The sequence below is a fragment of the Bos indicus genome, chromosome 5 (genome assembly GCF_029378745.1).
Source record: "Bos indicus isolate NIAB-ARS_2022 breed Sahiwal x Tharparkar chromosome 5, NIAB-ARS_B.indTharparkar_mat_pri_1.0, whole genome shotgun sequence".
Taxonomy (NCBI): domain Eukaryota; kingdom Metazoa; phylum Chordata; class Mammalia; order Artiodactyla; family Bovidae; genus Bos; species Bos indicus.
Window position 1 is genome coordinate 74,711,265 of NC_091764.1, and position 22,267 is coordinate 74,733,531.

General features: G+C 46.7%; 2 protein-coding genes and 1 pseudogene across 5 annotated transcripts in view; 2 read left to right on the plus strand and 1 right to left on the minus strand.

Moving 5' to 3' along the window:
• LOC109559512 (apolipoprotein L3-like) overlaps positions 1 to 8,991 on the plus strand; it is a 78,688-nt gene extending 69,697 nt beyond the window's left edge. The window contains exons 12-13 of the mRNA XM_070789758.1: positions 3,615 to 3,735; positions 6,891 to 8,991. The gene's annotated coding sequence lies outside the window, so the exon portion shown is untranslated. The remainder of the gene's footprint in view (positions 1 to 3,614; positions 3,736 to 6,890) is intronic.
• Positions 2,257 to 3,232, minus strand: LOC109559514 (zeta-crystallin pseudogene; annotated as a pseudogene).
• A 3,677-nt stretch (positions 8,992 to 12,668) lies between the features above and the next one.
• The window catches only part of LOC109559516 (apolipoprotein L2-like), a 44,825-nt gene continuing 35,226 nt past the window's right edge, over positions 12,669 to 22,267 (plus strand). For 2 of the 4 annotated variants that reach the window (XM_070789722.1, XM_070789721.1), the window contains exons 1-2: positions 12,669 to 12,886; positions 20,684 to 21,457. The gene's annotated coding sequence lies outside the window, so the exon portion shown is untranslated. The remainder of the gene's footprint in view (positions 12,887 to 20,683; positions 21,458 to 22,267) is intronic. The other 2 variants (XM_070789723.1, XM_019961317.2) reach the window with 2 other exon arrangements.

Sequence of the window (22,267 nt, forward strand, 5' to 3'; positions counted from 1 at the left end):
ATATATATATATATATATATATATATCCTAGTTGCCTATGTCTTACCTACAATTCCATAATCCCTGGGCTTCCGTGGTGGCTCAGACGGTAAAAGAATCTGCCTGCAATGCAGAAGACCCAGGTTCGATTCCTGGGTCGGGAAGATCCTCTGAAGAAGGAAATTGCAACCCACTCCAGTATTCTTGCCAGGAGAATTTCAGGGATAGGGGAGACTTGAAGGCTACTGTCCATGGGGTCACAAAGAGTTAGACAGGACTGAGCAACTAACACTGAGCAATTCCATAACCTCTTGATCCCTGAAATCACACAGGGATTTTGGTAACTCATTTGAGCAGTGGTCTTGCTCTGTACTGATCTGAAGCTATTTATTGTCATTACATTCTTTATCGCATTTAATGTGAATATTCTTTTGTTTCACTGCCAAAACATGAAAGCAGTCATTTATGGGTGCTGCCAGTCTCTGCTACAAGTAGTAACTAACAAAACACATCCCTTGTATTCCTTCTCTTTGTGTGTGTGTGTGGGGGCTCAGTTGTTCAGTTGTGTCCAAATCTTTATGGCCTCATGGACTGTTGTCTGCCAGGCTCCTCTGTTCTTGGGATTTTCCAGGCAAGAATGCTGGAGTGGGTTGCCATCTCCTACTCCAGAGGATATTTCCAACCCAAGGATCTAACGCATGACTCTTGCATCTCCTTCCTGCATTGGCAGGCGAATTTTTACCACTGCATCTCCTGGGAAGCCCTCCTTCTCTTTCTGAAGGTTTAAAATTGTAGATTCCTGAAGACACCTAAATTCCAGGATTAGATCATTATTTCTGGAGGTTTGGAAGTCCAAAATCAAGGTAGTGGTGGTTTCTGGTGAGACCTCTCCACCTGTTGTGTAAATTCTAACTGCCTTTTCTCTCTGTCCTCACATGGCCTTTCCTCTGGGGGAGAGGGAAGGAATAGAGAGAGACTCTGGTGTCTTCTTTTCTAATAAAGACATTTAACTTATTGGATTAGGGCCCCACACTTATGACCTCATTTTACCATAATTACCTCCTTAAAGGCCCAGTCTTCAAATATAGTCACCAGGGGGTTAGATCTTCAACATATGAATTGGGGGGTGGAGGGAAAACAATTCCATCCATAACCCCAGGTTACTCTGCCAAGAGTGCCCAGGTGATCGCTGCTCAAGAAAATGAATTTTAACTAATATGTACTAAATACCATTTTTTTTAATGTGCTGTAGAATTTATTGCAGATACCATGTTATGATAACCAAAGCAGATCATCCTTAAGGCATCAAATTTGTTTATTAATTTAAACAAAAATATATGGTCCCTGTCGCACAAAGAAATAATTTTAAAGTTACTTTGAATTTGAACCAATCAATACATATATATTTGGAAACAATGCAAAGGATGTGCTAAGTCCTTTCAGTCACGTCTCACTCTTTGTGACCCCATGGACTATAACCCATCAGCGTCCTCTGCCCATGGAATTCTCCAGGCAAGAATACTGGAGTGGGTTGCCATTCCCTTCTCCAGGGGATCTTCCCGACCCAGGGATCCAACCCGCATCTCCTACATCTTCTGCACTGTCAGGCAGGTTCTTTACCACCAGCGCCACCTAGGAAGCCCAACTGTGCTCCTAGTATCATATCATCCCAGAGATAAGGCTGCTGTCCTCACAGAGTACATGGATCACTGGTAATCAATCCTTAACCTAGTGAAGAGCATAAAATATTGGGGAAAATTGGAAAGCTAACAGATTTCTCTGGACATTGTTTATCTTGCCCCTCTGAGAGACTTGTAGCTATAGATGAGATTAGTTTGGAAAAGAGGTCTTATTTAGTTCAGAGAATCGTCAAAGAGTCCAATATAGTTGTGGGCTAATCAGAGACTAAAGAAACTTTATAAGGAGAAGTAGGCTTGGAAATCAAGCAGTCCTCTTTTAAATTAGCATGTTTTAGTCAAAAGTATGGAATTAATGATAAGCATCGGTTAGGAATTTCTGCAATGTCCTCCAATGCCAAGTGACCACTAACATCCTATTTCCCACTATGATGACTCCCTGATGAGAGGTCGAAGGCATAAAGAATATTGCCAGCTATAAAATAAACTACACTCCAATGCCTATGATTGCTAAAAAGAAATATTTTTTTAAATAGAAGAAACTCACTGAATCAAATGAATGCTAAGCAAAGCAAACACAGTGTACTCAAAACTGAGGTAAGAAACCTCTCATTACACAGGAAATCAATGCAAGGATTAATCATTTTAAGAGAAGAATCATTTTCCCATAGCCCCACAGCTATGAATGATATTTTCATGAGCCTGGGCTGCCTTCTCCAGTGAATACCCAAGGCCTATTACTGGTCTCAACCAACCAATTTCCATTCCAGCTTGGAGGGCTGCTTGCAAACTGCTGACATCCCTCCTTGGAGGATGAATGGAGAGTTACTCCTTTTGTGCTATATTCCTTTGTCATGGATCCTGTGGGTTTATTTCAATAGGACCTCTGCGGCCAACAACTATTACTCGTCCTCCACGTGACAAAAAATTTAAATCTTCACTAAGTTTGACATTAGCAAACATTTCAATAATCACGTCAACTCTTTTTTCACCAACAGATTTCTTAGTTTTATCAATATTATTAGCTTCTTTGTGATTAAACACTTTGTGGGCTCCATTTTGGAAAGCAATCTTTTGTCCTTCCTCAGTAGTAGCTGTGCCCAAAATCTTTAAGCCATAAGCTCTAACCATTTGCCATGCTGCTCTTCCAGCTCCTCCACCTGCCCAAGAACACTTTCTCCAGCTTTCACACGGACACTGGGGAGCAGACTCGATAGCAGTAAAACATGAGATGCTGATGGTAGCTTCTTGTTTAAAGTCCAGTTTTTCTGGCAACGTGTGAATAGTGTGATGGGCTGCCAGAGCAAACTTGGTGTAGCCCCCAGAGATCGTCCTGGTAGTGAATGTCACCTTTCTTGAAAGCAGATATATTCTCTCCAGCAGTTCTACTATCCCAGCCACATCTCAGCTAGGAGTATAAGGTAGAAATAATTTTATACTGTGAGTGCCAGAGCGGATATATGCATCCACTGGGTTTATACCACATGCTTGGACTTTGTTAGAACCTGGTGGTCTTTCAGAATTGATACAGCAACATCCAAATGGAGTTTCAGCACTTCGGGTCCACCAAATTCAAAAACTCAAATAGCTCTCACCAACTTCTGTCCTGTCACCATAGTGATCTAGATACCTGTTCTAGGCTGCAAAATCAAAATCTGCAAGCCCTCCCTCAGATTCCACAGGGTTAAAAAAAAAAAAAAAGCTACTCAATACCATTTATTATCCACCACACATTTTTCTGGGCTTTCCTGGTGACTCAGACAGTAAAGAATCTGCCTGCAACAGAGGAGGCCTGTATTTGATCCCTGGGTCGGGAAGATCCCCTGGAGGAGGGAATGGATACCCACTCCAGTATTTTTGCCTGAAGAATTCCATGGACAGAGGAGCCTTGCGGGCTACAGCCCACGGGGTCCCAAAAAATCAAAGACCGCTGGGCGACAAACGCTTTCCCTTTTTCACTTCACAAGTTCTAACCTTATTCCCTTTCCTTTCATCTAGATACTGAGATCTTTTTTGAGTATGTCGCTGAGTATCTCTGGGACAAACTGAGCAGAGAGGAACTGCTACTCCTGCTGACTGAATTCCTGAATAAAATTGAGGCTGAGGCTAGTTTGTCCAGGTAACCTGCACAGATGTGTCAGGAAGGTCACCCACACGCCGAAGCACCAGGCTAGTTTCCTCCTGGCAGGCACACCTCCCCAAGCAGGACCATATGGTGGGGCTGAGGACGTTCCTTCTCAGCATCTCATGAGGAATGTTTCCTCCATGTCATTTGCTGGCAGTGAACAACCTTGAATGGAGAAAAGATGAAACCTGCAAGGAAGGGGCAGGTTATTGACCTTGGACGTGTTACGGAACTACTCTCTGCTTTAGTTTCTTCATCTGTTCAGTTAAATTGTGAGGACACTGAGATTATGCATGCAACGAACATCCCATACTGACTGACACAGAGTAGGTGTTCGGTCAATATTAACATTTTTAAAACTTGTTGGGAAAAGACAGGGGTCAAGAGTCTTCTTTCTGGTGATGAAAATCAAGCAGAATTTCCTTTGGGGCAAGTCAGAACATCCTGATGCCATCGTTTGTATTACTCAGGCTTCTGCCTAGAGCCTTTCTATTCCCCATCTTAGGAACTGTACCAAACAATTGTATCAAACCAATCAGCAGGATCCTGCTGGCCCATAAGGCAGAAAGGCTAGAGAGGAACTGGTTGGAGCTGGTGGGATCCTGGATCTAGCGCTGCCCAACTCTGGGGCTCTGTGCTTATATGTTAGAGTCTCAGACTTGCCTCTGTCCAATGGGAATAGCAATTTAGTCTGATGGACTATGTTCATGGCCTCAGAGTGAACTATAGGGTCAGAGGTGGGGAAGCAAGGACCAGGGAGGCCTGAACCAGGATCAGACCCAGGGTCAGGGTGGAGCAGAAAGTCCAGGTTGGAAGACTAGTAGGCAGGCTTGGGCAGCAGGACCAGGACTAGAGTGAGGAGGGTGGGCCCTAAGGACACAGAACTGAAGGGGCTGTGACTCTAACAGAGGTCCCGTGAGTGGGAGGAGGGGCATTTCTTCCCTCCCTGACGGGATCCTCTCATGCTGGACTAGAGAGCCCTGGGTGACTATGTCTGCACACCCTGCCTGGGACCTGGCTCCTCACTCCATCTGGGACCCTCTTCTAATTTACATGGAGACACCCTGACAGTGGAAGGCCACATGGCTCAGTGAGCCCTCCAGGGTCACAGTGAGTGGCTGTGATTATGTGTCATTTGAGGAATTCTGAGGAGCCTCATGCATCCCCACTGAAGAGGAAAACACTTCCTCCACCAGCTGTGCAAGTACTGGTCTCTTCAGGCTCAGCCATTCAGATGGATGTTTCTTCACGTCTCTTGAATCTTTAGAGGATCCACAAAGTTCCACATGACCTTGGGGTGCAGGCTCATTGCTAAGTCACTTCAGTCGTGTCCGACTCTGTGCGACCCCATAGATGGCAGCCCACCAGGCTCCCCCGTCCCTGGTATTCTCTAGGCAAGAACACTGGAGTGGGTTGCCATTTCCTTCTCCAATGCATGAAAGTGAAAAGTGAAAGTGAAGTCGCTTAGTGGTGTCTGACTCTAGCGACCCCATGGACTGCAGCCTACCAGGCTCCTCCGTCCATGGGATCTTCTAGGCAAAAGTACTGGAGTGGGGTGCCATTGCCTTCTCCGGCAGGCTCATTAGGCTGTCACAAATTAACATATGACCCCTGAGAGGTCAGAGGTGCTGGGTGCTGGGTCAGGAGTCAGTGAGGTGGGCTGCAGAGACCAGGGGAACCAGCAACACATCTCCTGATTTCCAGGCAGTTGGGGCAGTGGATGGACTTAGGGACCTTCTGCTGGTAAGGTCAAGGGCACAAGCCTTAGAAGACAGCAGATGGTAGACTACATGACTGATATGGTGCCTTCTAGTTCTGACTTTGGGGTTGTTGTTGTTTTTTCTACAAATTCTAAGTCACAGAGACAGCCAATCTGCAAAGGGTGAGGGCACAGTGCCCAGGACTATGCTTTCATTTGAACCAATGGTAAATTTAGGGGATCCCAAAAAACACCCTCAGGTTTGAGAATTCCCTATAGAGCAGACAGGACTCACTGAGAGCCATCCTGATCCCAGTGTATTACGGGAAGCCTGTGGGTTTCCATCAGTCACAGGGCAGAGTCTGGGTGGATTTCACACCCGAAGCTTCAGTTGTCCCCAGGATGCATCATTGTTCTGGAACTCAGTGAGTGGCAGGTCACACGGAACACTGCCTGCCAGGGACACACACCCATTTAAAAACAAATTATCCTGACTTGTGGTCTCCAGAGCCTCCCAGAGGTCAGACTAATTCCTAGAGTCCGGCTCCTTCAGAGGTCAGAACTGGTACCACATGACCCAGAGGCCCCATCATACATCTCATCAGACTGTCCAGTGGCAAGAGGCCCAGGCAGACTAGGACATTCATATCAGCCAGAATATTCTAGGGCTTAGGGACTACTTCCCTGTAGCCAAGGGCAAAGAAATGTTGACTCCTCACTATACACTGAGGCCCTTGAATACAAGTTTTCTGCTCCAATCCCACTCTTCTTTATTTGTGGAGTTCCCAGCTTACCAACTCTTTGGAAGTGATGATGTTGACCTGTCTCTGAGGCGTCTTTACCATCTATTTTTTCTTTTTGGATGAGCCACATGGTTTGTGGGATCCTAGTTTCACAATCAGGGATTGAGTCACATCCTGGGCAGTAAGGGTGCAGAGTCCTAAACTCTGGACCACCAGGGAATTCCGTCAAATACCTCTCTTCACTTACCAGTATCCTAAGGTGACATTTGTTTATCTGTTCCAGGATTAAACGGGGCTTCTCTGGTGGCTCAGATGGTAAAGAGTCTGCCCGCAATGCGGGAGACCTGGGTTCAATCCCTGGGTCGATAAGATCCCCTGGAGAAGGAAATGGCAACCGTATCCAGTACTCTTGCCTGGGAAACCCATGGACAGAGGAGCCAGGCAGACCACAGTCCATGGGGTCGCAAAGAGTCGGACACGACTGACGACTTCACTTTCTTTTCTTTCTTTCTTTTCAGGATTGAATAAGTATATGAAGGATCTAAAAGGTACAAAACCTGTGTTGAAAGAGAAAATTTTACATTTTTAAAATTCTTTTCTAATAAATTTATAATGCTAAATCCATATTTATGCAGAATAGACATTATGGAACCTATTTTGCAGACAAGCAAACTGCCTTTCTAATCCCTTGACCTTCATTGTTATAGGAAAGACGTGGTTGCACTACACAAATATCTAAACGAATTGAAAGGAGACTTGATAGGGAAGGACCAGGAAACGCTCACAGAATGGCAGCTGGACAGGAGGCGGTTTCTGAAGAAGTTTCCTCGGGTGAAGCAGCAGCTGGAGGAGCGCATGGGAAAGCTCCACAAGCTCGCAGACAAGGTTGTCAAGAACCACAAGGAGCACACCGTCTCCAACATGGCGGCCCACACCGCTGGCGCTGTATCTGGCGCCTGGACCCTCCTTGGCCTGGCTCTGGCACCCGTGATGGGGGGGCAGTCTGGCATTCTCGGCCGCTGGGTTAGGGCTGGGAGCAGCAGCTGCCGTGACAACTGCGTCCACCGGCTACAAGGAAAACGCAAGCAGGTCAGCAGCCGAAACTGAAGCCAGTAGCCTGATGTCAACTGGCGTCAAGAAATGGAAGGTGCTCCTAGAGGTACTCAGGAGCAACCCCTGAACTGTTGATACAACAGAGAAATTGGCAAAAGCTGTGCGACACATTCAAAAAAATATGCGTGCCATGGAAACAGGCAAAGACAACCCTGAATTTGCAGCCAATGTAGGCGACTACTTGGGCCCTGGGAAAATCGTAGTCCCAGGCACCCGGCTGGTAAAGAAGGCCTGTTCCGTTACCATGGCTCCGGCAGCTGTCACAGGAGCCCAGATCATGGGTGCAGCCACCACAGGTGTCTTCCTCCTGGTGGATGTGGGCTTCCTAGTGAAGGAGTCAATGCACTTGCGTAATGGTGCAAAGGCAGAACCTGCTGAAAACCTGAGGCAGTTGGCCACGGAGCTGGAGAGGAATTTGCAGGAGCTCAACAAGATGTATGAACTTCTGCAGTAGGGCCTGACTCAGCCACCCCGAGGACAGTGCAGGAACCAGGATAAACATGGGTCAAGGTGCAGAGGTATCTTGTTAGAGAAAAAAAGGAGAGGGAGAGAAAATTTTTGGAGCTGAGTATCAGGAATTTAGGGTTTCTGCAGCTGAGCACAGCAGGGGAGGGCTGGATGTTGGTGATGGCTCAGGGAGAGTGAAGGAAGGAGCCTGGAGCCTGGATTGAGGGAAGAGGGGGAACTAGAGAAGGGTGGGGGGTGGGGGAGAGAGACCACTTTCTTCCTTCATACTATGAAATGTTATTTTGTATTGAGGAATAGCCAATCAACAATGTTGTGATACTTTCAGGTGAACAGTGAAGGGACTCAGCCATACACATACATGTATCCATTCTCCCCCCAAACCCTTCCCATCAGAAACCACTTATTTTGAACTAAAGAAGTCACTGGGGGCAGAATAAAGGGAGAGGCAGGGACCCCACTCCAGTACTCTTGCCTGGAAAATCCCGTGGATGGAGGAGCCTGGTAGGCTGCAGTCCATGGGGTCGCTGGGAGTCGGACAGGACTGAGCGACCTCACTTTCACTTTTCACTCTCATGCATTGGAGAAGGAAATGGCAACCCAGTCTAGTGTTCTTGCCTGGAGAAACCCAGGGACGGGCGAGCCTGGTGGGCTGCCATCTATGGGGTCGCACAGAGTCGGACATGACTGAAGTGACTTAGCAGCAGCAGCAGCAGGGGAACTAGCAATGAAAGACCAGGAACATGAACGGGTAGAAGATGAGAGAAAGTCAGAGAGTCAGGATTGTTGGAATCCAGGAGAAGTAGCAGGGGCTCCTCTATCACCCTCACCAAGGTCTGATGCCCCAGCAAGAAGAGTCTCCCCCTGGTGGTGGTCTCTAGCCCTACTTCTCCAGCTTCAACTCACCTTTGATCTCAGCAGCTTATCGTAATTAGCCAGTGACTTCTTTTGCTTGCTTCTTTAATTGAAGTACAGTTGATTTACAATATTGTATTTGTTTCAGATATACAGCAAAATGTTTCAGTTATCATGTATCTCTGTATATATCTGTTCTTTTTAATTTTTTCATTACAGATTATTACAAGATACTGAATATTTTCCCCTGTGCTATACATTAAGTTCTTGAGGGTTTTTTAAAATCTATTTTATGTATGGTTATGTGCATCTTTTAATCCTATACTCCTAATGTACCCCCTCCCCCTTTGGAAACAATAAATTTGTTTTCTGTGACTCTGAGTCTGTTTTGATTTGTTAATAAGTTCGTTTGTATTCTTCTTCTCTTTTTTTTGGCCATGCCAAGCAGCTTTTGGGATCTCAGTCCCCTGACCAGGGAATGAAAGGGCTTCCCTGGTGACTCAGCTGGTAAAGAAGCCACCTGCAATGCGGGAAACCTGGGTTTGATTCCTGGGTTGGGAAGATCCCCTGGACAAGGGAAAGGCTACCCATTCCAGTATTCTGGCTTGGAGAATTCCACCGACTATATAGTCCATGGGATAAAAAGAGTCGGACACAACTAAGTGACTTTCACTTTCAATTTCATAGCAGTAAAAACACCAAATTCTAAACACTAGACCACCAAGGTACTCCCTGTGCTGTTTTTCAGGTTCTCCATATAAGTGATATTATATATCTGTCTTCTCTGCCTGACTTACTTCACTTAGTATGATCACCTCTAGATCCGTACATGTTACTACAAATGGCATTATTTCATTCTTTTTATGGCTGAGCGATATTCCATTGCATGTACATGCCACATTGTCTTTATCCCTATGTCTGTTGGCAGAGATTGAGTTATTACCATGTCTTTCTACTGTATATAGTGCTGCTAGGAACACTGATGGACAAGGCAATGGCAACCCACTCCAGTGTTCTTGCCTGGAGAATCCCAGAGATGGGGGAGCCTCGTGGGCTGCCATCTATGGGGTGGCACAGAGTCAGACACGACTGACGTGACTTAGCAGCAGCAGCAGCAGCAGGAGGAGGAACACTGAGGTGCATGTATCTTTATGAATTGGAGCTTTTGTCTTTTCCAGATATATGCCCTGAAGTGGGATTGCTGGATCACACGATAGTTCTATTTTTAGTTTTTAAGAAACTTCCATACTGTTTTCCATAGCGGCTGCCCCAATTTACATTCCCAACAGCAGTGCAGGAGGCTTCCCTTTTCTCCACATATTCTCCAAAATTGTTTATTTGTAGACTTTTAGACAATGGCCCTTCTGACTGGTAGGGGGTGATACCTTATTGTAGTTTTGATTATCATTTTTCTAATTATTAGCAATGTTGAGCATCTTTACTATTCCTGTTGGCCATCTGTATGTCTTCACGAAGAATGGTCTATGTAGATCTTCAGGCAGTGACTTCTTGATGACGATGGTGAGGATAATGGTGGTGGCCTCAGTGGTGATGACAACACAGTGGATGGAACATCTAACAAACTGCAAGGTGCTGTTTGGGTCCGGAGTGCACTGAGAGATCAGTGCGCTGATCTGGAAATTCCCATGAAATTCCAGACGTTGTGCAGTAACAGAGGTTGATTTGGAAAAAACAAAAAAGAAAGAAAGAAAAATGAAACCAGTTGTCTGAAACATATCAAGGAACGTCAGGGTGTGTCAAGGAGATCAACAAGCCTGGGGCAAACAGACGTAGCCCATGGGACATCCAGGGGAGCCCGTGTCGTCTGACTTGGGCTGAGCATGGAGATACTCCTCCTCCAGCCCCGGGGACCAGAATGGACACGGGTCACTCAAGGGTGATTGAGAGTAGAGGGCTTGTGTGCAGGTGTGAGAGAAGGTCAGCCATAAACAGAGGAGAGAGAGAGACCGCTCATGCCTCACCCAGGCTGCCTTCACGTTTCACCAGGACTCCTGCAGGAGCTTCCAGAACCATCTTCCTGTGTTTACCTTGAGGCACTGCCCTGCCCCCACCCGTCTATTCCCCATGGGGCTAGAATGACCCTTAAAAATATTGACCTTAGCAGCACCTGCCTCCAGCTCTTCCCTGGCACCTATGACTCTGAGCACAGATGCCCAAAGCCTCCCAGTGTAATAGGGGTGGGGTCCTACAGCCGTTAGCTCGAGCCAGTTAGGAGATTATTCGCAGGAGACCTGGGAGCAGGGTAGTTACAGGTCCCACCCCACCAACAGTCAGCCTGGCAGCAGTGTCCTCTCAACGCGGAGTGTGGTAAGAGGGGGATGGCCGCCTTCTCCCCGGCCCTCCAGGCCTTCCAGCCCCAGGCCTGAAGGGTGGGGGACAGGCTGAGGACGGTGACCGGCAGGGCTCCAGAGCCCTTGCTTGGCCGCCCACTGGCCGGGCCCACCTTTGGGAAGACAGTGAACCTCTCATCCATCCCCACCTCTGAGACCTGAGGTGGTGGAGGTCTCCATGGGTCCCAGTCCACAGAGGCCTCAGCAACTGGAGTAAGTGGACACTGTCATTAAGGTGACAGATTTAACCAGCTTCAGTCACTCCATTCAAGTTCCAAGAACTGGTCCAGCTGAGGTCAGTTGTCAACCCCAAGGAGGTGCCAGAGGTCAGGGTTAAGTGGCAAGGACATTGCACAGCATCGCTTCAGGTCTACTCTGTAGTGGGGGCTGTTCTCTAAGAAGGGCAACAGCTGGGGGCTAGGGATTAACCTGAAGGGCATTTGCTACAACACATGTCCCTATGGATCCCATGCAACAATCTCTTCATGTTAAATGTGAAGCCTGAGGGACAGCTGGGTCTGGGTGCCTGGCTCCCTCAGTGATGACAGCTGGACAGGGCCTAGGGACCTGATGGTGTTGTCAGCTGAAATCTGCCTTCTTATCGGGGCCTGGGCATTGGTGGGAGGACCCAGACTGGGTGCTGGAAGAAGGCTCCTGGGCAGCGTAACCGGCCCATACAGGACCTTTTCCTCTTAGATAGGGCCTGGACCTCAGAGAGTGAAAGTTGAGCCTTGAGAATTTGCCCTTTCTTGTCTGAACAGAAAATAACATTTCTATTGTGGAGGTTTTGACAAACATCATGAGCTGACAGTGACCTGACCTTAAGAACAAAGGATCTGACAACAAGAAGTTTGCAAAAACTAACCACTCCCCTCCCACATCTTTACTGTCCAAGGGCTTTGCTGAGAGATTTCGGGGACTTCAGGATGTTTAAGGAATGAGCTACTTCTCATCTCCTTGCATGGCCCAGCAATAAACCTTTCTGGGCCCCAAAACTCTGATGTTTTGCTGTTGTTTGGCTCACAGTATGTCAGGCTCTCGGACTTGCATTCTGTAACACATGAAGCCCAAAGGATTCTTCTGGACCCTGGGGTCCCCCAAGGGCAAAGCTAGATGGACCCTGGGGTCCCCCGAGGGCAAAGCTAGATGCCATGTGGAGCCCTATACCATGGCCACAGATACAGAGCTCCACACCAAGGTCATCTCCCAAACTGACTGTGCCCCATAGCAACCGTTGATCTAAACTGGCCAGCTCCCTGACCCCATAGTAGGTTAAAAAAAAAAAACCTCACCCTAATGAGTCACCTAATGCCACCCTTCCAGCAGGAATTTTCTTTATGTTGAGGCTATAAAAATTGGCCACTGGCCCACAAAGAGCATCAAGCACGTCGGCTGTCCCTGGTCCATCAGGTAGTCTGCCCACTGTCTGAGCAGCGCTCCTCACTCCCCTCTGCCCTTGGTTCCCAATACTCTCTTCTAAATACCCTGTATCTGGAAATTCTTTCCAACCCTCACACAATCACATTTTTGTGGCCCATATGGGGACTCAGAGGCTTTAGCAGCAGCCCCGTCTTCTCCCCACCAGAGGGCAGTAGCGCCCTCCCCACTTGTGACAACCAGAAATGTCTCCAGACATCCTGGAACATCTGCTGGGTGGGTGGGGATTGGGGTGGGTGGTGACACAGTTCCCTGGGTGAGGTCACACCACTGGATCTTAGCTCTGGAAAAAACCCTGGGAGCGAGGTCAGGACTGTGGGCAGGGAGGTTGGCCGGCCCTCACCTGGAGGTGCTGACCATGACCCTCGCCCCACAGGGCCTTCGCCAAGCAGCCGCAGCAGCTGACGGCCACGAAGGTCCTGCAGAGGAACTGAGCCGCCTACCTCAAGCTGCACAAGCAGTGGTGGCGACTCTTCACCAAGGTGGGTCTGGAGGGGCTCCGCGTGGCACAGGGACGAGCAAGCCTCACGCTGGCCTCCTGCGGGGCTCAGGCCCCGGGGCTGGCACTTTGCCCTTGTGTTCCCGTGCCCAGAACTTGAGCCGGGTATGGTCCTGCCCTGAGGATTGAGCTGGGGCATGTGTCCAGCATGGATGGCCGAGGTGCTGTCGACCCGAGTCCCCACGTCAGCTCCACGTAGAGACAGCACTGCCTACTCAGGAAATTTGGCTCGGGATCTGCGTCTAACTAGGTCCTCCCTAGGCTTTACAAACATCCCTTTATTATTAAAGTGTGTCAGGCTGCTTTGTTCATAAAAAATAATCTGTGTTAGTTGCAAATTTTTTTAATTTTTAGATTTTTAATTAAAAAAAAAAACTTTCTTTTCTCCTCTTCCTGTAAAAATGGTAAAATTCCTAGTTTTTATCACTGTCCTTCCATGTCTGCACCCTTCAGTAGCTCAGCTGGTAGAGCAGAGGACTGTACAGATGGTTAGCTGCTGTCATCCTTAGGTAGCTGGTTGGATTCTGGCTCAGAAGAAGTGGTTCAAGTTTTGGGCTTCATTGGTGGCTCAGCTGGTAAGGAATCTGCCTGCAATGAGGGAGACCTGGGTTTCTATCCCTGGGTTGGGAAGATCCCCTGGAGAAGGGAACGGCTACCCACTCCAGTATTCTGGCCTGGAGAATTCCAAGGACTGTATAGTCCACGGGGTCGCAAAGAGTCGGACAGGACTGAGTGACTTTCACTTTCACTTCCACGTCTAGAAGAGCGTAGCTCGTCCTACCAGGTCTACACTGGTGGCTCAATTTCCCTGTATTCCTCACTGTTTGGTATAGGCTGCGTTTAGACTTATTTACGGCAAAGAAGGTATGTTTTGCACCTGGGCAGCAGGCCTGCATGCCAGCCCCTGGGTCACTGTTTGGCCGGCCTAGTTGCTCAGGGGAGCTGCAGGCTCCTAGACCAAACGCTTGCCAGGCCTCCAGCTGCTGACCCGTCCAGCCTCCAAGCAGGTACACTTTCGGGCCCTAGGAAGGGAGCAGCAGGAGGTGATGGGAGAGGTGGGAGCCAGCACTGGAGCTGGGTGCTGCTTCCTGTCAGCAGGGGCCCACTCCTATAGAAGTTCTGGGGGGCCTTCCCCTCCTCTCCCAGCTGGTGGTGGCTGCAGCGTTTCTTGGCTGTGGCTGCACCCCTCCATTCTGCCCCCGTTTCTTCGTGGACTTCTCTCCCTACTCTCTGCTGTCTCTGTGTGTCTTACAAGGATGCTAGTTGATTTAGGGCCTACTCAGGTAAGCCATAATGCTCTCATTACAAGATGTTTCACTTGAAGGGTTTTCAGAGACCCTTTTCCACATAAGGTCCCATACACAGTTGCAGAGATTAGGTCGTGGATGTACTTTTTGGGGAGCTATCATTTAACTCACTACAGGACCCACAAATATCAGTTCTCCCCCTTAAGGTCCTCTGGACTGATGTTCACCTTATGCAGGAGAAGTGCTGGAGGGTGCCCATGTCTGCCCACCAAGGGGGAGGGAGCAGTCCCCAGGGCTGCCTGAACGCCCACCATGCATGAGAACCCAGGGGCCACTGATCCCAGAGTCCCTTGTGGAAGGGAGGGGTCCTTGCTCCCTTTCCAGCTGCCCATGTGTGTCCGTGGAGCCTAAATGCTAATGCCCCTCCTTGTCCAGCCTCTCTTGTTCCCCCTGCTCGTCCCTCCTCACTGCTGGCCCCTGAGGTGGACCATGCACCCTGGTCCCAGCAAGTGCTCACCTCTTCACTTGCCTCCACTGAGCTGTCGACTTTCCCACTGGTCTCTGATTCCTGGCATTAGCAATCCCCTCATCCCTAATTTCATAGTTGCTTATTTTTCCAAATAACTCCCAAGTTTCCTCCCAGACTATGGTTGTGAATGCAAAACTAGAAATGTCTATGTTAATTTTCTGGCTGTGGTCCCCTGGTGTGATGGTGAGATGCTCAGAGGGGCACCATGAAGGGATAAATAAATATAAGAGCAAGTGAGATCACATCCGATGCTGTGTCCCAGCATCTCCCCTCTATATGCCAGCAACAGGCATTTAGAGACAGAGGATGACGTGGTGGTCAATGAACTTTGTTCTCTGATTGTTGGGCAAATAAAAAGGCTTTAGCTTCCTATTAAGGTTTTATAAAACACTACAGTGAGATCAATCTAGAGAGATCAACAGAAAAGATGACACTGATTCTGTTTTTTGAATAATTTTTCAACAGTGACCAGGTAATATCTTTTAGATTTTTTCCTGCGAAAATGTCATACTTTTTTCTGAATTAGCGGCTATAGTAGAGACCAACAGAAAGGAAAATGAAGCTACTCAGTCATGTCCGACTCTTTGTGACCCCATGGACTAGCCTTGTGGGATTCTCCAGGCAAGAATACTGGAGTGGGTTGCCATTTCCTTCTCCAGGGGATCTTCCTGACCCAGTGATCAAACCCAGGTCTCCCACATTGCATCGGATTCTTTACTGTCTGAGCTACCAGGGAAGCCCCGAAGAGACCAAATAATCATTCCCAAATTTTTATCCTTCACTCCTTTAAAAAAAAAACTAAAAATTAAAAAAGTTTCTAATTATAGAAAAAAATACACAACATAAATTAACCACTTTAGCCATTTTTAGTGTCCTTATTTTTTATAGAAAAGACACTGAGTTTAGGTGAGTATATGGCAGCCCTGCCTCCCTTGTAGCTCCATGTAACATCATTGCTAAATTTTGACTAATCAAAGGTGAGAGGAATGATGTGTGGACCTTCTAGGTCATGTCTTTGAAGGGAAATTATGAGCTCTGTGTCCTTCTCTGCTCTATTCTGGGCTGAAATGTCTGATGAAAACCAGCTTCCACATTGAATTAAGACCCCTCACTGGAAATGATGGCTGAGCAATAACAGGCTGGACTTCTGGTCGACTTACCTACCACCTACCTCCCAAATGCCTAGCAACTTGGACTTTCACGTCTGAAATGAATACATCTACATTGTTTGAGTACTATGTTAATATCTTGTGAGTCCTTTGTTACAGCAGCTAGGCATCCACATCCTAACCAATATGAAACCATCCCTAAGCTTCATTCTCCTCTAGGCTTTGAGTCTTCTCATCCTTTCAGAACACTGCCTCTCTGTTCAGCCCCTGTGAGTTGACCATTGCTTGGATCGCCTGTGGCTTTGACATTGACTTCTCCCAGGATCCCATGTCTGAGCCCTCACCTCTCCAGGGGATCCCAACACTGTGGCCTATGAATCAATGACCTCTTTAGGCTTCTAAGACTCAGTTCCCAGACTGGCCCAGCCCAGCTCTTATATTAGACAAGATTAAGGATCACTCCTCCACCCCTACACCCATCCCTCAGCCTTCCTGTTAATTTCCACACTTAACTGGTGAAATAGACAGGCAGGAATGAGAGGATGGCAACCATAGAACCAAGGCAAGGGGGGTACAAAGATTTGGGACTAACTTCTAATAGGTATGGGTATTGTTTTGGGGATGATGGAAAAGTTCTGGAATTATGTAGTGGTGATGTTTGTACACATAGTGAATATACTAAAAGCTACTTTTCAATGGTGAATTGTATGTTATGTGACTGATATCTCAATTCTTTTCTTTTTTTTTTTCTTTTTTTTTTTTCTCAATTCTTTTAAATGCTACTTTTTAGAAAGCTGTGGAGATGGTAGGGGAAGAGTTTCAGAGAGTACATCCTGAAAAGGGACAAGAAAGGGTAATGGAGAGTCAGGTGGAGAGAAGACAGGGCAGAGGGGAGGAAGCTGTGACCAGCTGTCTTCCTGCAGAAATCAAAGTGACAAGTGACAGGGGTCATGCGTGGAGCTGCTGGTTCCTGAAGGTGAAGCACATCTGGGGGCTCTGGAGGGGATCCCGGCACAGTGGAGGAGGTGGGCCAGGCCTCCAAGATCCTTTCTTTTTTTGTTGTTTTTATATATATATATATATATATTTTTTTTTTTTTTTTTTACTTTACAATATTGTATTGGTTTTGCCATACATCAACATGCATCCGCCACAGGTGTACACGTGTTCCCCCTCCTGAACCCCCCTCCCACTTCCCTCCCCATACCATCCCTCTGGGTCATCCCAGTGCACCAGCCCCAAGCTTCCTGTATCCTGTATCGAATCTGGACTGGCGATTTGTTTCTTATATGATATTATACATGTTTTAATGCCATTCTCCCAAATCATACCCCCCCTTCCTCTCCCACAGAGCCCAAAAGACTGTTCTATACATCCAAGTCTCTTTTGCTGTCTCGCATACAGGGTTGTCGTTACCAACTTTCTAAATTCCATATATATGCATTAGTATACTGTATTGGTGTTTTTCTTTCTGGCTTACTTCACTCTGTACAATAGGCTCCAGTTTCATCCACCTCAGTAGAACTGATTCAAATGTATTCTTTTTAATGGCTGAGTAATACTCCATTGAGTATATGTACTACAGCTTTCTTATCCATTCATCTGCTGATGGACATCTAGGTTGCTTCCATACCCTGGCTATTATAAACAGTGCTGCAATGAACATCAGGGTACACGTGTCTCTTTCAATTCTGGTTTCCTTGCTGTGTATGCCCAGCAGTGGGATTGCTGGGTCATATGGCAGTTCTATTTCCAGTTTTTAAAGGAATCTCCACACTGTTCTCCATAGTGGCTGTACTAGTTTGCATTCCCACCAACAGTGTAAGAGGGTTCCCTTTTCTCCACACCCTTTCCAGCATTTATTGCTTGTAGACTTTTGGATTGCAGCCATTCTGACTGGCGTGAAATCGTACCTCATTGTGGTTTTGATTTGCATTTCTCTGATTATGAGTGATGTTGAGCATCTTTTCATGTGTTTGCTAGCCATCTGTATGTCTTCTTTGGAGAAATGTCTATTTAGTTCTTTGGCCCATTTTTTGATTGGGTCGTTTATTTTTCTGGAATTGAGCTGCAGGAGTTGCTTGTATATTTTTGAGATCAGTTGTTTGTCAGTTGCTTCATCTGCTATTATTTTCTCCCATTCTGAAGGCTGTCTTTTCACCTTGCTTATAGTTTCTTTTGTTGTGCAGAAACTTTTAAGTTTAATTAGGTCCCATTTGTTTATTTTTGCTTTTATATCCAATATTCTGGGAGGTGGATCATAGAGGATCCTACTGTGATGTATGTCCAAGAGTGTTTTGTCTATGTTCTCCTCTAAGATTTTTATAGTTTCTGGTCTTATGTTTAGATCTTTAATCCATTTTGAGTTTATTTTTGTGTATGGTGTTAGAAAGTGTTCTAGTTTCATTCTTTTACAAGTGGTTGACCAGTTTTCCCAGCACCACTTGTTAAAGAGATTGTCTTTTCTTCACTGTATATTCTTGCCTCCTTTGTCAAAGATAAGGTGCCCATAAATGTGTGGGTTTATCTCTGGGCTTTCTATTTTGTTCCATTGATCTATATTTCTGTCTTTGTGCCAGTACCATACTGCCAAGATCCTTTCTTATGGCTCTAGGGTTACTTATCCACAAAAAGCAATGAACTACTGATACTTGCAGCCCATTGGGTGAATCTCAAGAGAAGTTTGCTGAGTGAATTTAAAAAGATCTGCCTTGGGACTTGCCTGGGGGTCCAGTGGTTAAGACTCTGCTCTTCCTCTACCAGAGCCACAGGTTTGATCCTGCGTGCCACATGGCACAACTGAAAAATAGAAGTAAAAATGCAACGGCCAGTCTTAAAGGGTTACATGCTACATGATTCCACTTATAAAATATTCACAAAATGCCAAAATTCTAGGAATGGAGAACAGATCAGTGGTTGCCCAGAGTTAGGGAAGGCCCATAAAGAAGTGACCCCAGAGGATCAGCACAGGGAGTTCCTTCGTGGGCACAGAACACTCTGTATATCAGTTTTCATGATGGTTAAATGAATCTGCACATATGATACAATGTGGTAGGACCATCTCTGCCGGGGTCCAGCCCCGGTGGATCCAGGAAATTCGAAGAGGGGACAGCGTCGGCGAGGATCAGGAAACAATTGCTTAATTAAACGTTAATTAATGATATAAAGAGTGGTTAAATAAGGATAGCTCAGTGAGGAAATTCAGTGGAGAAAAGAGGCTGAATAACTTGGTTTACGTGGAAAGCTAATAAAATTCCAAGGCTAGGAATTTACATCACCTACATAGGCTGCAGGCATCCTCCCGTTCTCCCGAAGGAGAGGAGACACTAAGGCCTCCCCTGTCAGATCTTAGAAGCCCAGCAAAATTAGTAGGCTTGATGAGTCTCCACGCTCCAATTCAGCCGGAAGATGAGAGAAAGAATGACATGGGGAGACCAAGTTTCGGTGAACAAGGCCCGCACTTTATTTTCCAAAGTTGTTTTTATACCTTAAGTTGTGCATAGGGGATAATGGGGGAAGGGGTAGAGTCAGCAGTAAGCAGGCTTTCTTCCTGCAAACTTATCATATGCAAAAGTTTAGGTGATTTACATCATCTTCTGGCCAGGAGGCCTGTTAACATTTTAAGACCCTTTCTTCAGAAAACTTATTTTTCTCTAAAGGTGATTAGTCAGGCTCCACCCTTCAAAAGCATTAGATAAAGTTGCATTCCTATAGGGCAAAGGTGTGGTAGGCTATAACAAGAAAAGAATTAACTCAAGGGTCCAAGGTTACAAACATTAAAGCTACTACTTACATTCTATAAACCAATTATATTAATCAATACACTGCCAGGGACACAGTAGGTAAGGGATATGGAAACTTAGCAGCAAACATTGGCCCAACAAGTGAAAAACCCTTCACCAATACAATTTCTAACCAATCTTTTAACTGCTCAAAGGAATCTGTATTTAGACAGTTTAGAACATCTCATGCCTCTCATGGTTGTGAAATAAAACACTCTTGTCACGCCCAGGAACTTTATTAACTGGAGCTGTAAGTTAACTCTTTTTCAGACAGAGAGATGGTGGTGGGGGACAGCCCCCCGTAAAGTCAGAGGTGTAGGTGAGAGCACAAGGCAGAAAGTAGGCAGACTCTGGTTTTGGGGGTAGATGCTCGAGAATTTCCAGGGGGACTCCTGAGGCTCGATCCCGCCTTTGCATATGCCGAATCTCCTTCCTCATGACCTTTGCCACAGGCAGAGTTCCTCACGCTGGCTCCTGGCACATCTCAAAGACATAAAAATGAGAACATGCAAAAACTGGTAGAATTTGAGTGCAATCTATATTCTGCTGCTGCTGCTGCTGCTGCTGCTACTGCTGCTAACTCGATTCAGTCGTGTCCAACTCTGTGTGACCCATTGGACTGCAGCCTACCAGGCTTCTCCATCCATGGGATTCTCCAGGCAAGAACACTGAAGTGGGTTGCCATTTCCTTCTCCAATGCATGAAAGTGGAAAGTGAAAGTGAAGTCACTCAGTCGTGTCTGACTCTTAGCAACCCCATGGACTACAGCCTACCAGGCTCCTCCATCCATGGGATTTTCCGGGCAACAGTACTGGAGTGGGGTGCCATCTATATTCTAGTTAGTTGTATTTTGATAGTGACTGCAGTTATATAAAATATCACCACTGCAGGAAAATTGGGTAAAGGGTACACAGGACCTCTCTGTAGCAATTTTACAACTGTGTAATTTTGTCTGTGAGTCTATACTTATTATTATTTTTTTAGTCTCTGATTCAAGAGTTGAATTGTGGAGATAAGGATCGTTGGATAAATGAAGGGGAAGGGAGGCCAGCTTTGTGACCTTGGGAAATGAATGAATGAATCTTCTAAGTCTGCTTTCTTATCCACACACAGGAATGATGAGAACGGCAGACAACTCAGGGAGGTTTTAAAAGAGGAAAAGAGATGATGCCAACATGGTGAGCCCAGAAAACAGCATTTCCTGTTGACTGAGCATCTACTGTTCACCAAGCCCAGTCCCTGCCTTGTCTCACTCATCCTCTCAGTGACTCTACAGGCTACTCACTCTTTCTATGAGCAAGGAAACCAAGTCACAGCAAAACCTGGGGTAGCCTAAAAGGGCTGCATGATGGCAAATTCTCTCCCTACTCATGGAAGATGCGGAGTCATGGACGCAGCCGAATGGGGCCCAGAGGCTCTGTGACGAAAGAGTTCAGGCAGCTTTCCCCCTGAGGTGGGGCTGTTCCAGGAGCGAGTTAACACTTGGAGCCAGTTGCAGTGGGTCCCCATGGGCCCGGTCGGACCCATCTCCCAGTGCCCACTAGGGCCTCTGGCAGCTGGGCTCACTTCTTAGGCCAAGTGGTATTTGACATTGTGACTCATCTCAAGCTATTGTGGAAGAAAATTACATTTTTAGACTATTCAAGGATTTAAAGATTTCTCTTCCTCTAAGGAAATGGCATAATTCAGAAAACAAACCAAAACAAGAGGCAGGGAGACCCGCCCAGATTCCCCACTTGAGGGGCAAGTCTGAACCTTAGTTTTCCCTTGTGACTCAGGGATAATAAATGTTGTCATCAGAGGGCTGTGGTAGCTTACACAACAATGTGTGTGAAAGTGCTTTGCAGATTGTAAAGGGTTCAGGTGCTACTATGTTTTCCGATAAAGGTACGGTTTTTTAACAATTTATTTAAAATTTTTAAAATCATCAACTTTACCATTTCACCCATTTTTAAAATTTTTATTTATTCACATATTTGATTATTCACTTGGCTGGGTTCTCCTTGCTTTGATGTGCATGTTCAGTCCCATCTGACTCTTTGTGACCCCATGGACTGTAGCCTACCAGGCTCCTCTGTCCATGGGATTTTCCAGGCAAAAATACTGGAGTGGGTTGCCATTCCTTGCTTGCAGCAGGCTTTCTCTAGTTGTGGCATGCAAGGCCTACTGTTTGTTATGGTGCTTGGGCTTCTCATTGCGATGGCTTCTCCTGTTGCAGAGCACAGGCTCTAGACACGTGTGACTCATGCACTCTATAGCACGGGCTCAGTAGTTGTGGCACCCGGGCTTAGTGGCTCCCCAGTATGTGGAATCTTTTTGGACCAGGGATTGAACTTGAATCCCCTGCATTAGCAGGAGGAGTCTTATCTGCACCACCAGGGAAGTCCTAGTTTAGCCATTGCTAAGTGTAGAGTTCAGCGGTGTTAAGGACACCCACAGTCAGTTCAGTTCAGTTCAGTTGCTCAGTTGTGTCCGATTCTTTGTGACCCCATGAATCGCAGCACACCTGGCCTCCCTGTCCATCACCAACTCCCAGAGTTCACTCAGACTCACGTCCATCGAGTCAGTGATGCCATCCAGCCATCTCACCCTCTGTCGTCCCCTTCTCCTCTTGCCCCCAATCCCTCCCAGCATCAGAGTCTTTTCCAATGAGTCAACTCTTCGCATGAGGTGGCCAAAGTACTGGAGCTTTAGCTT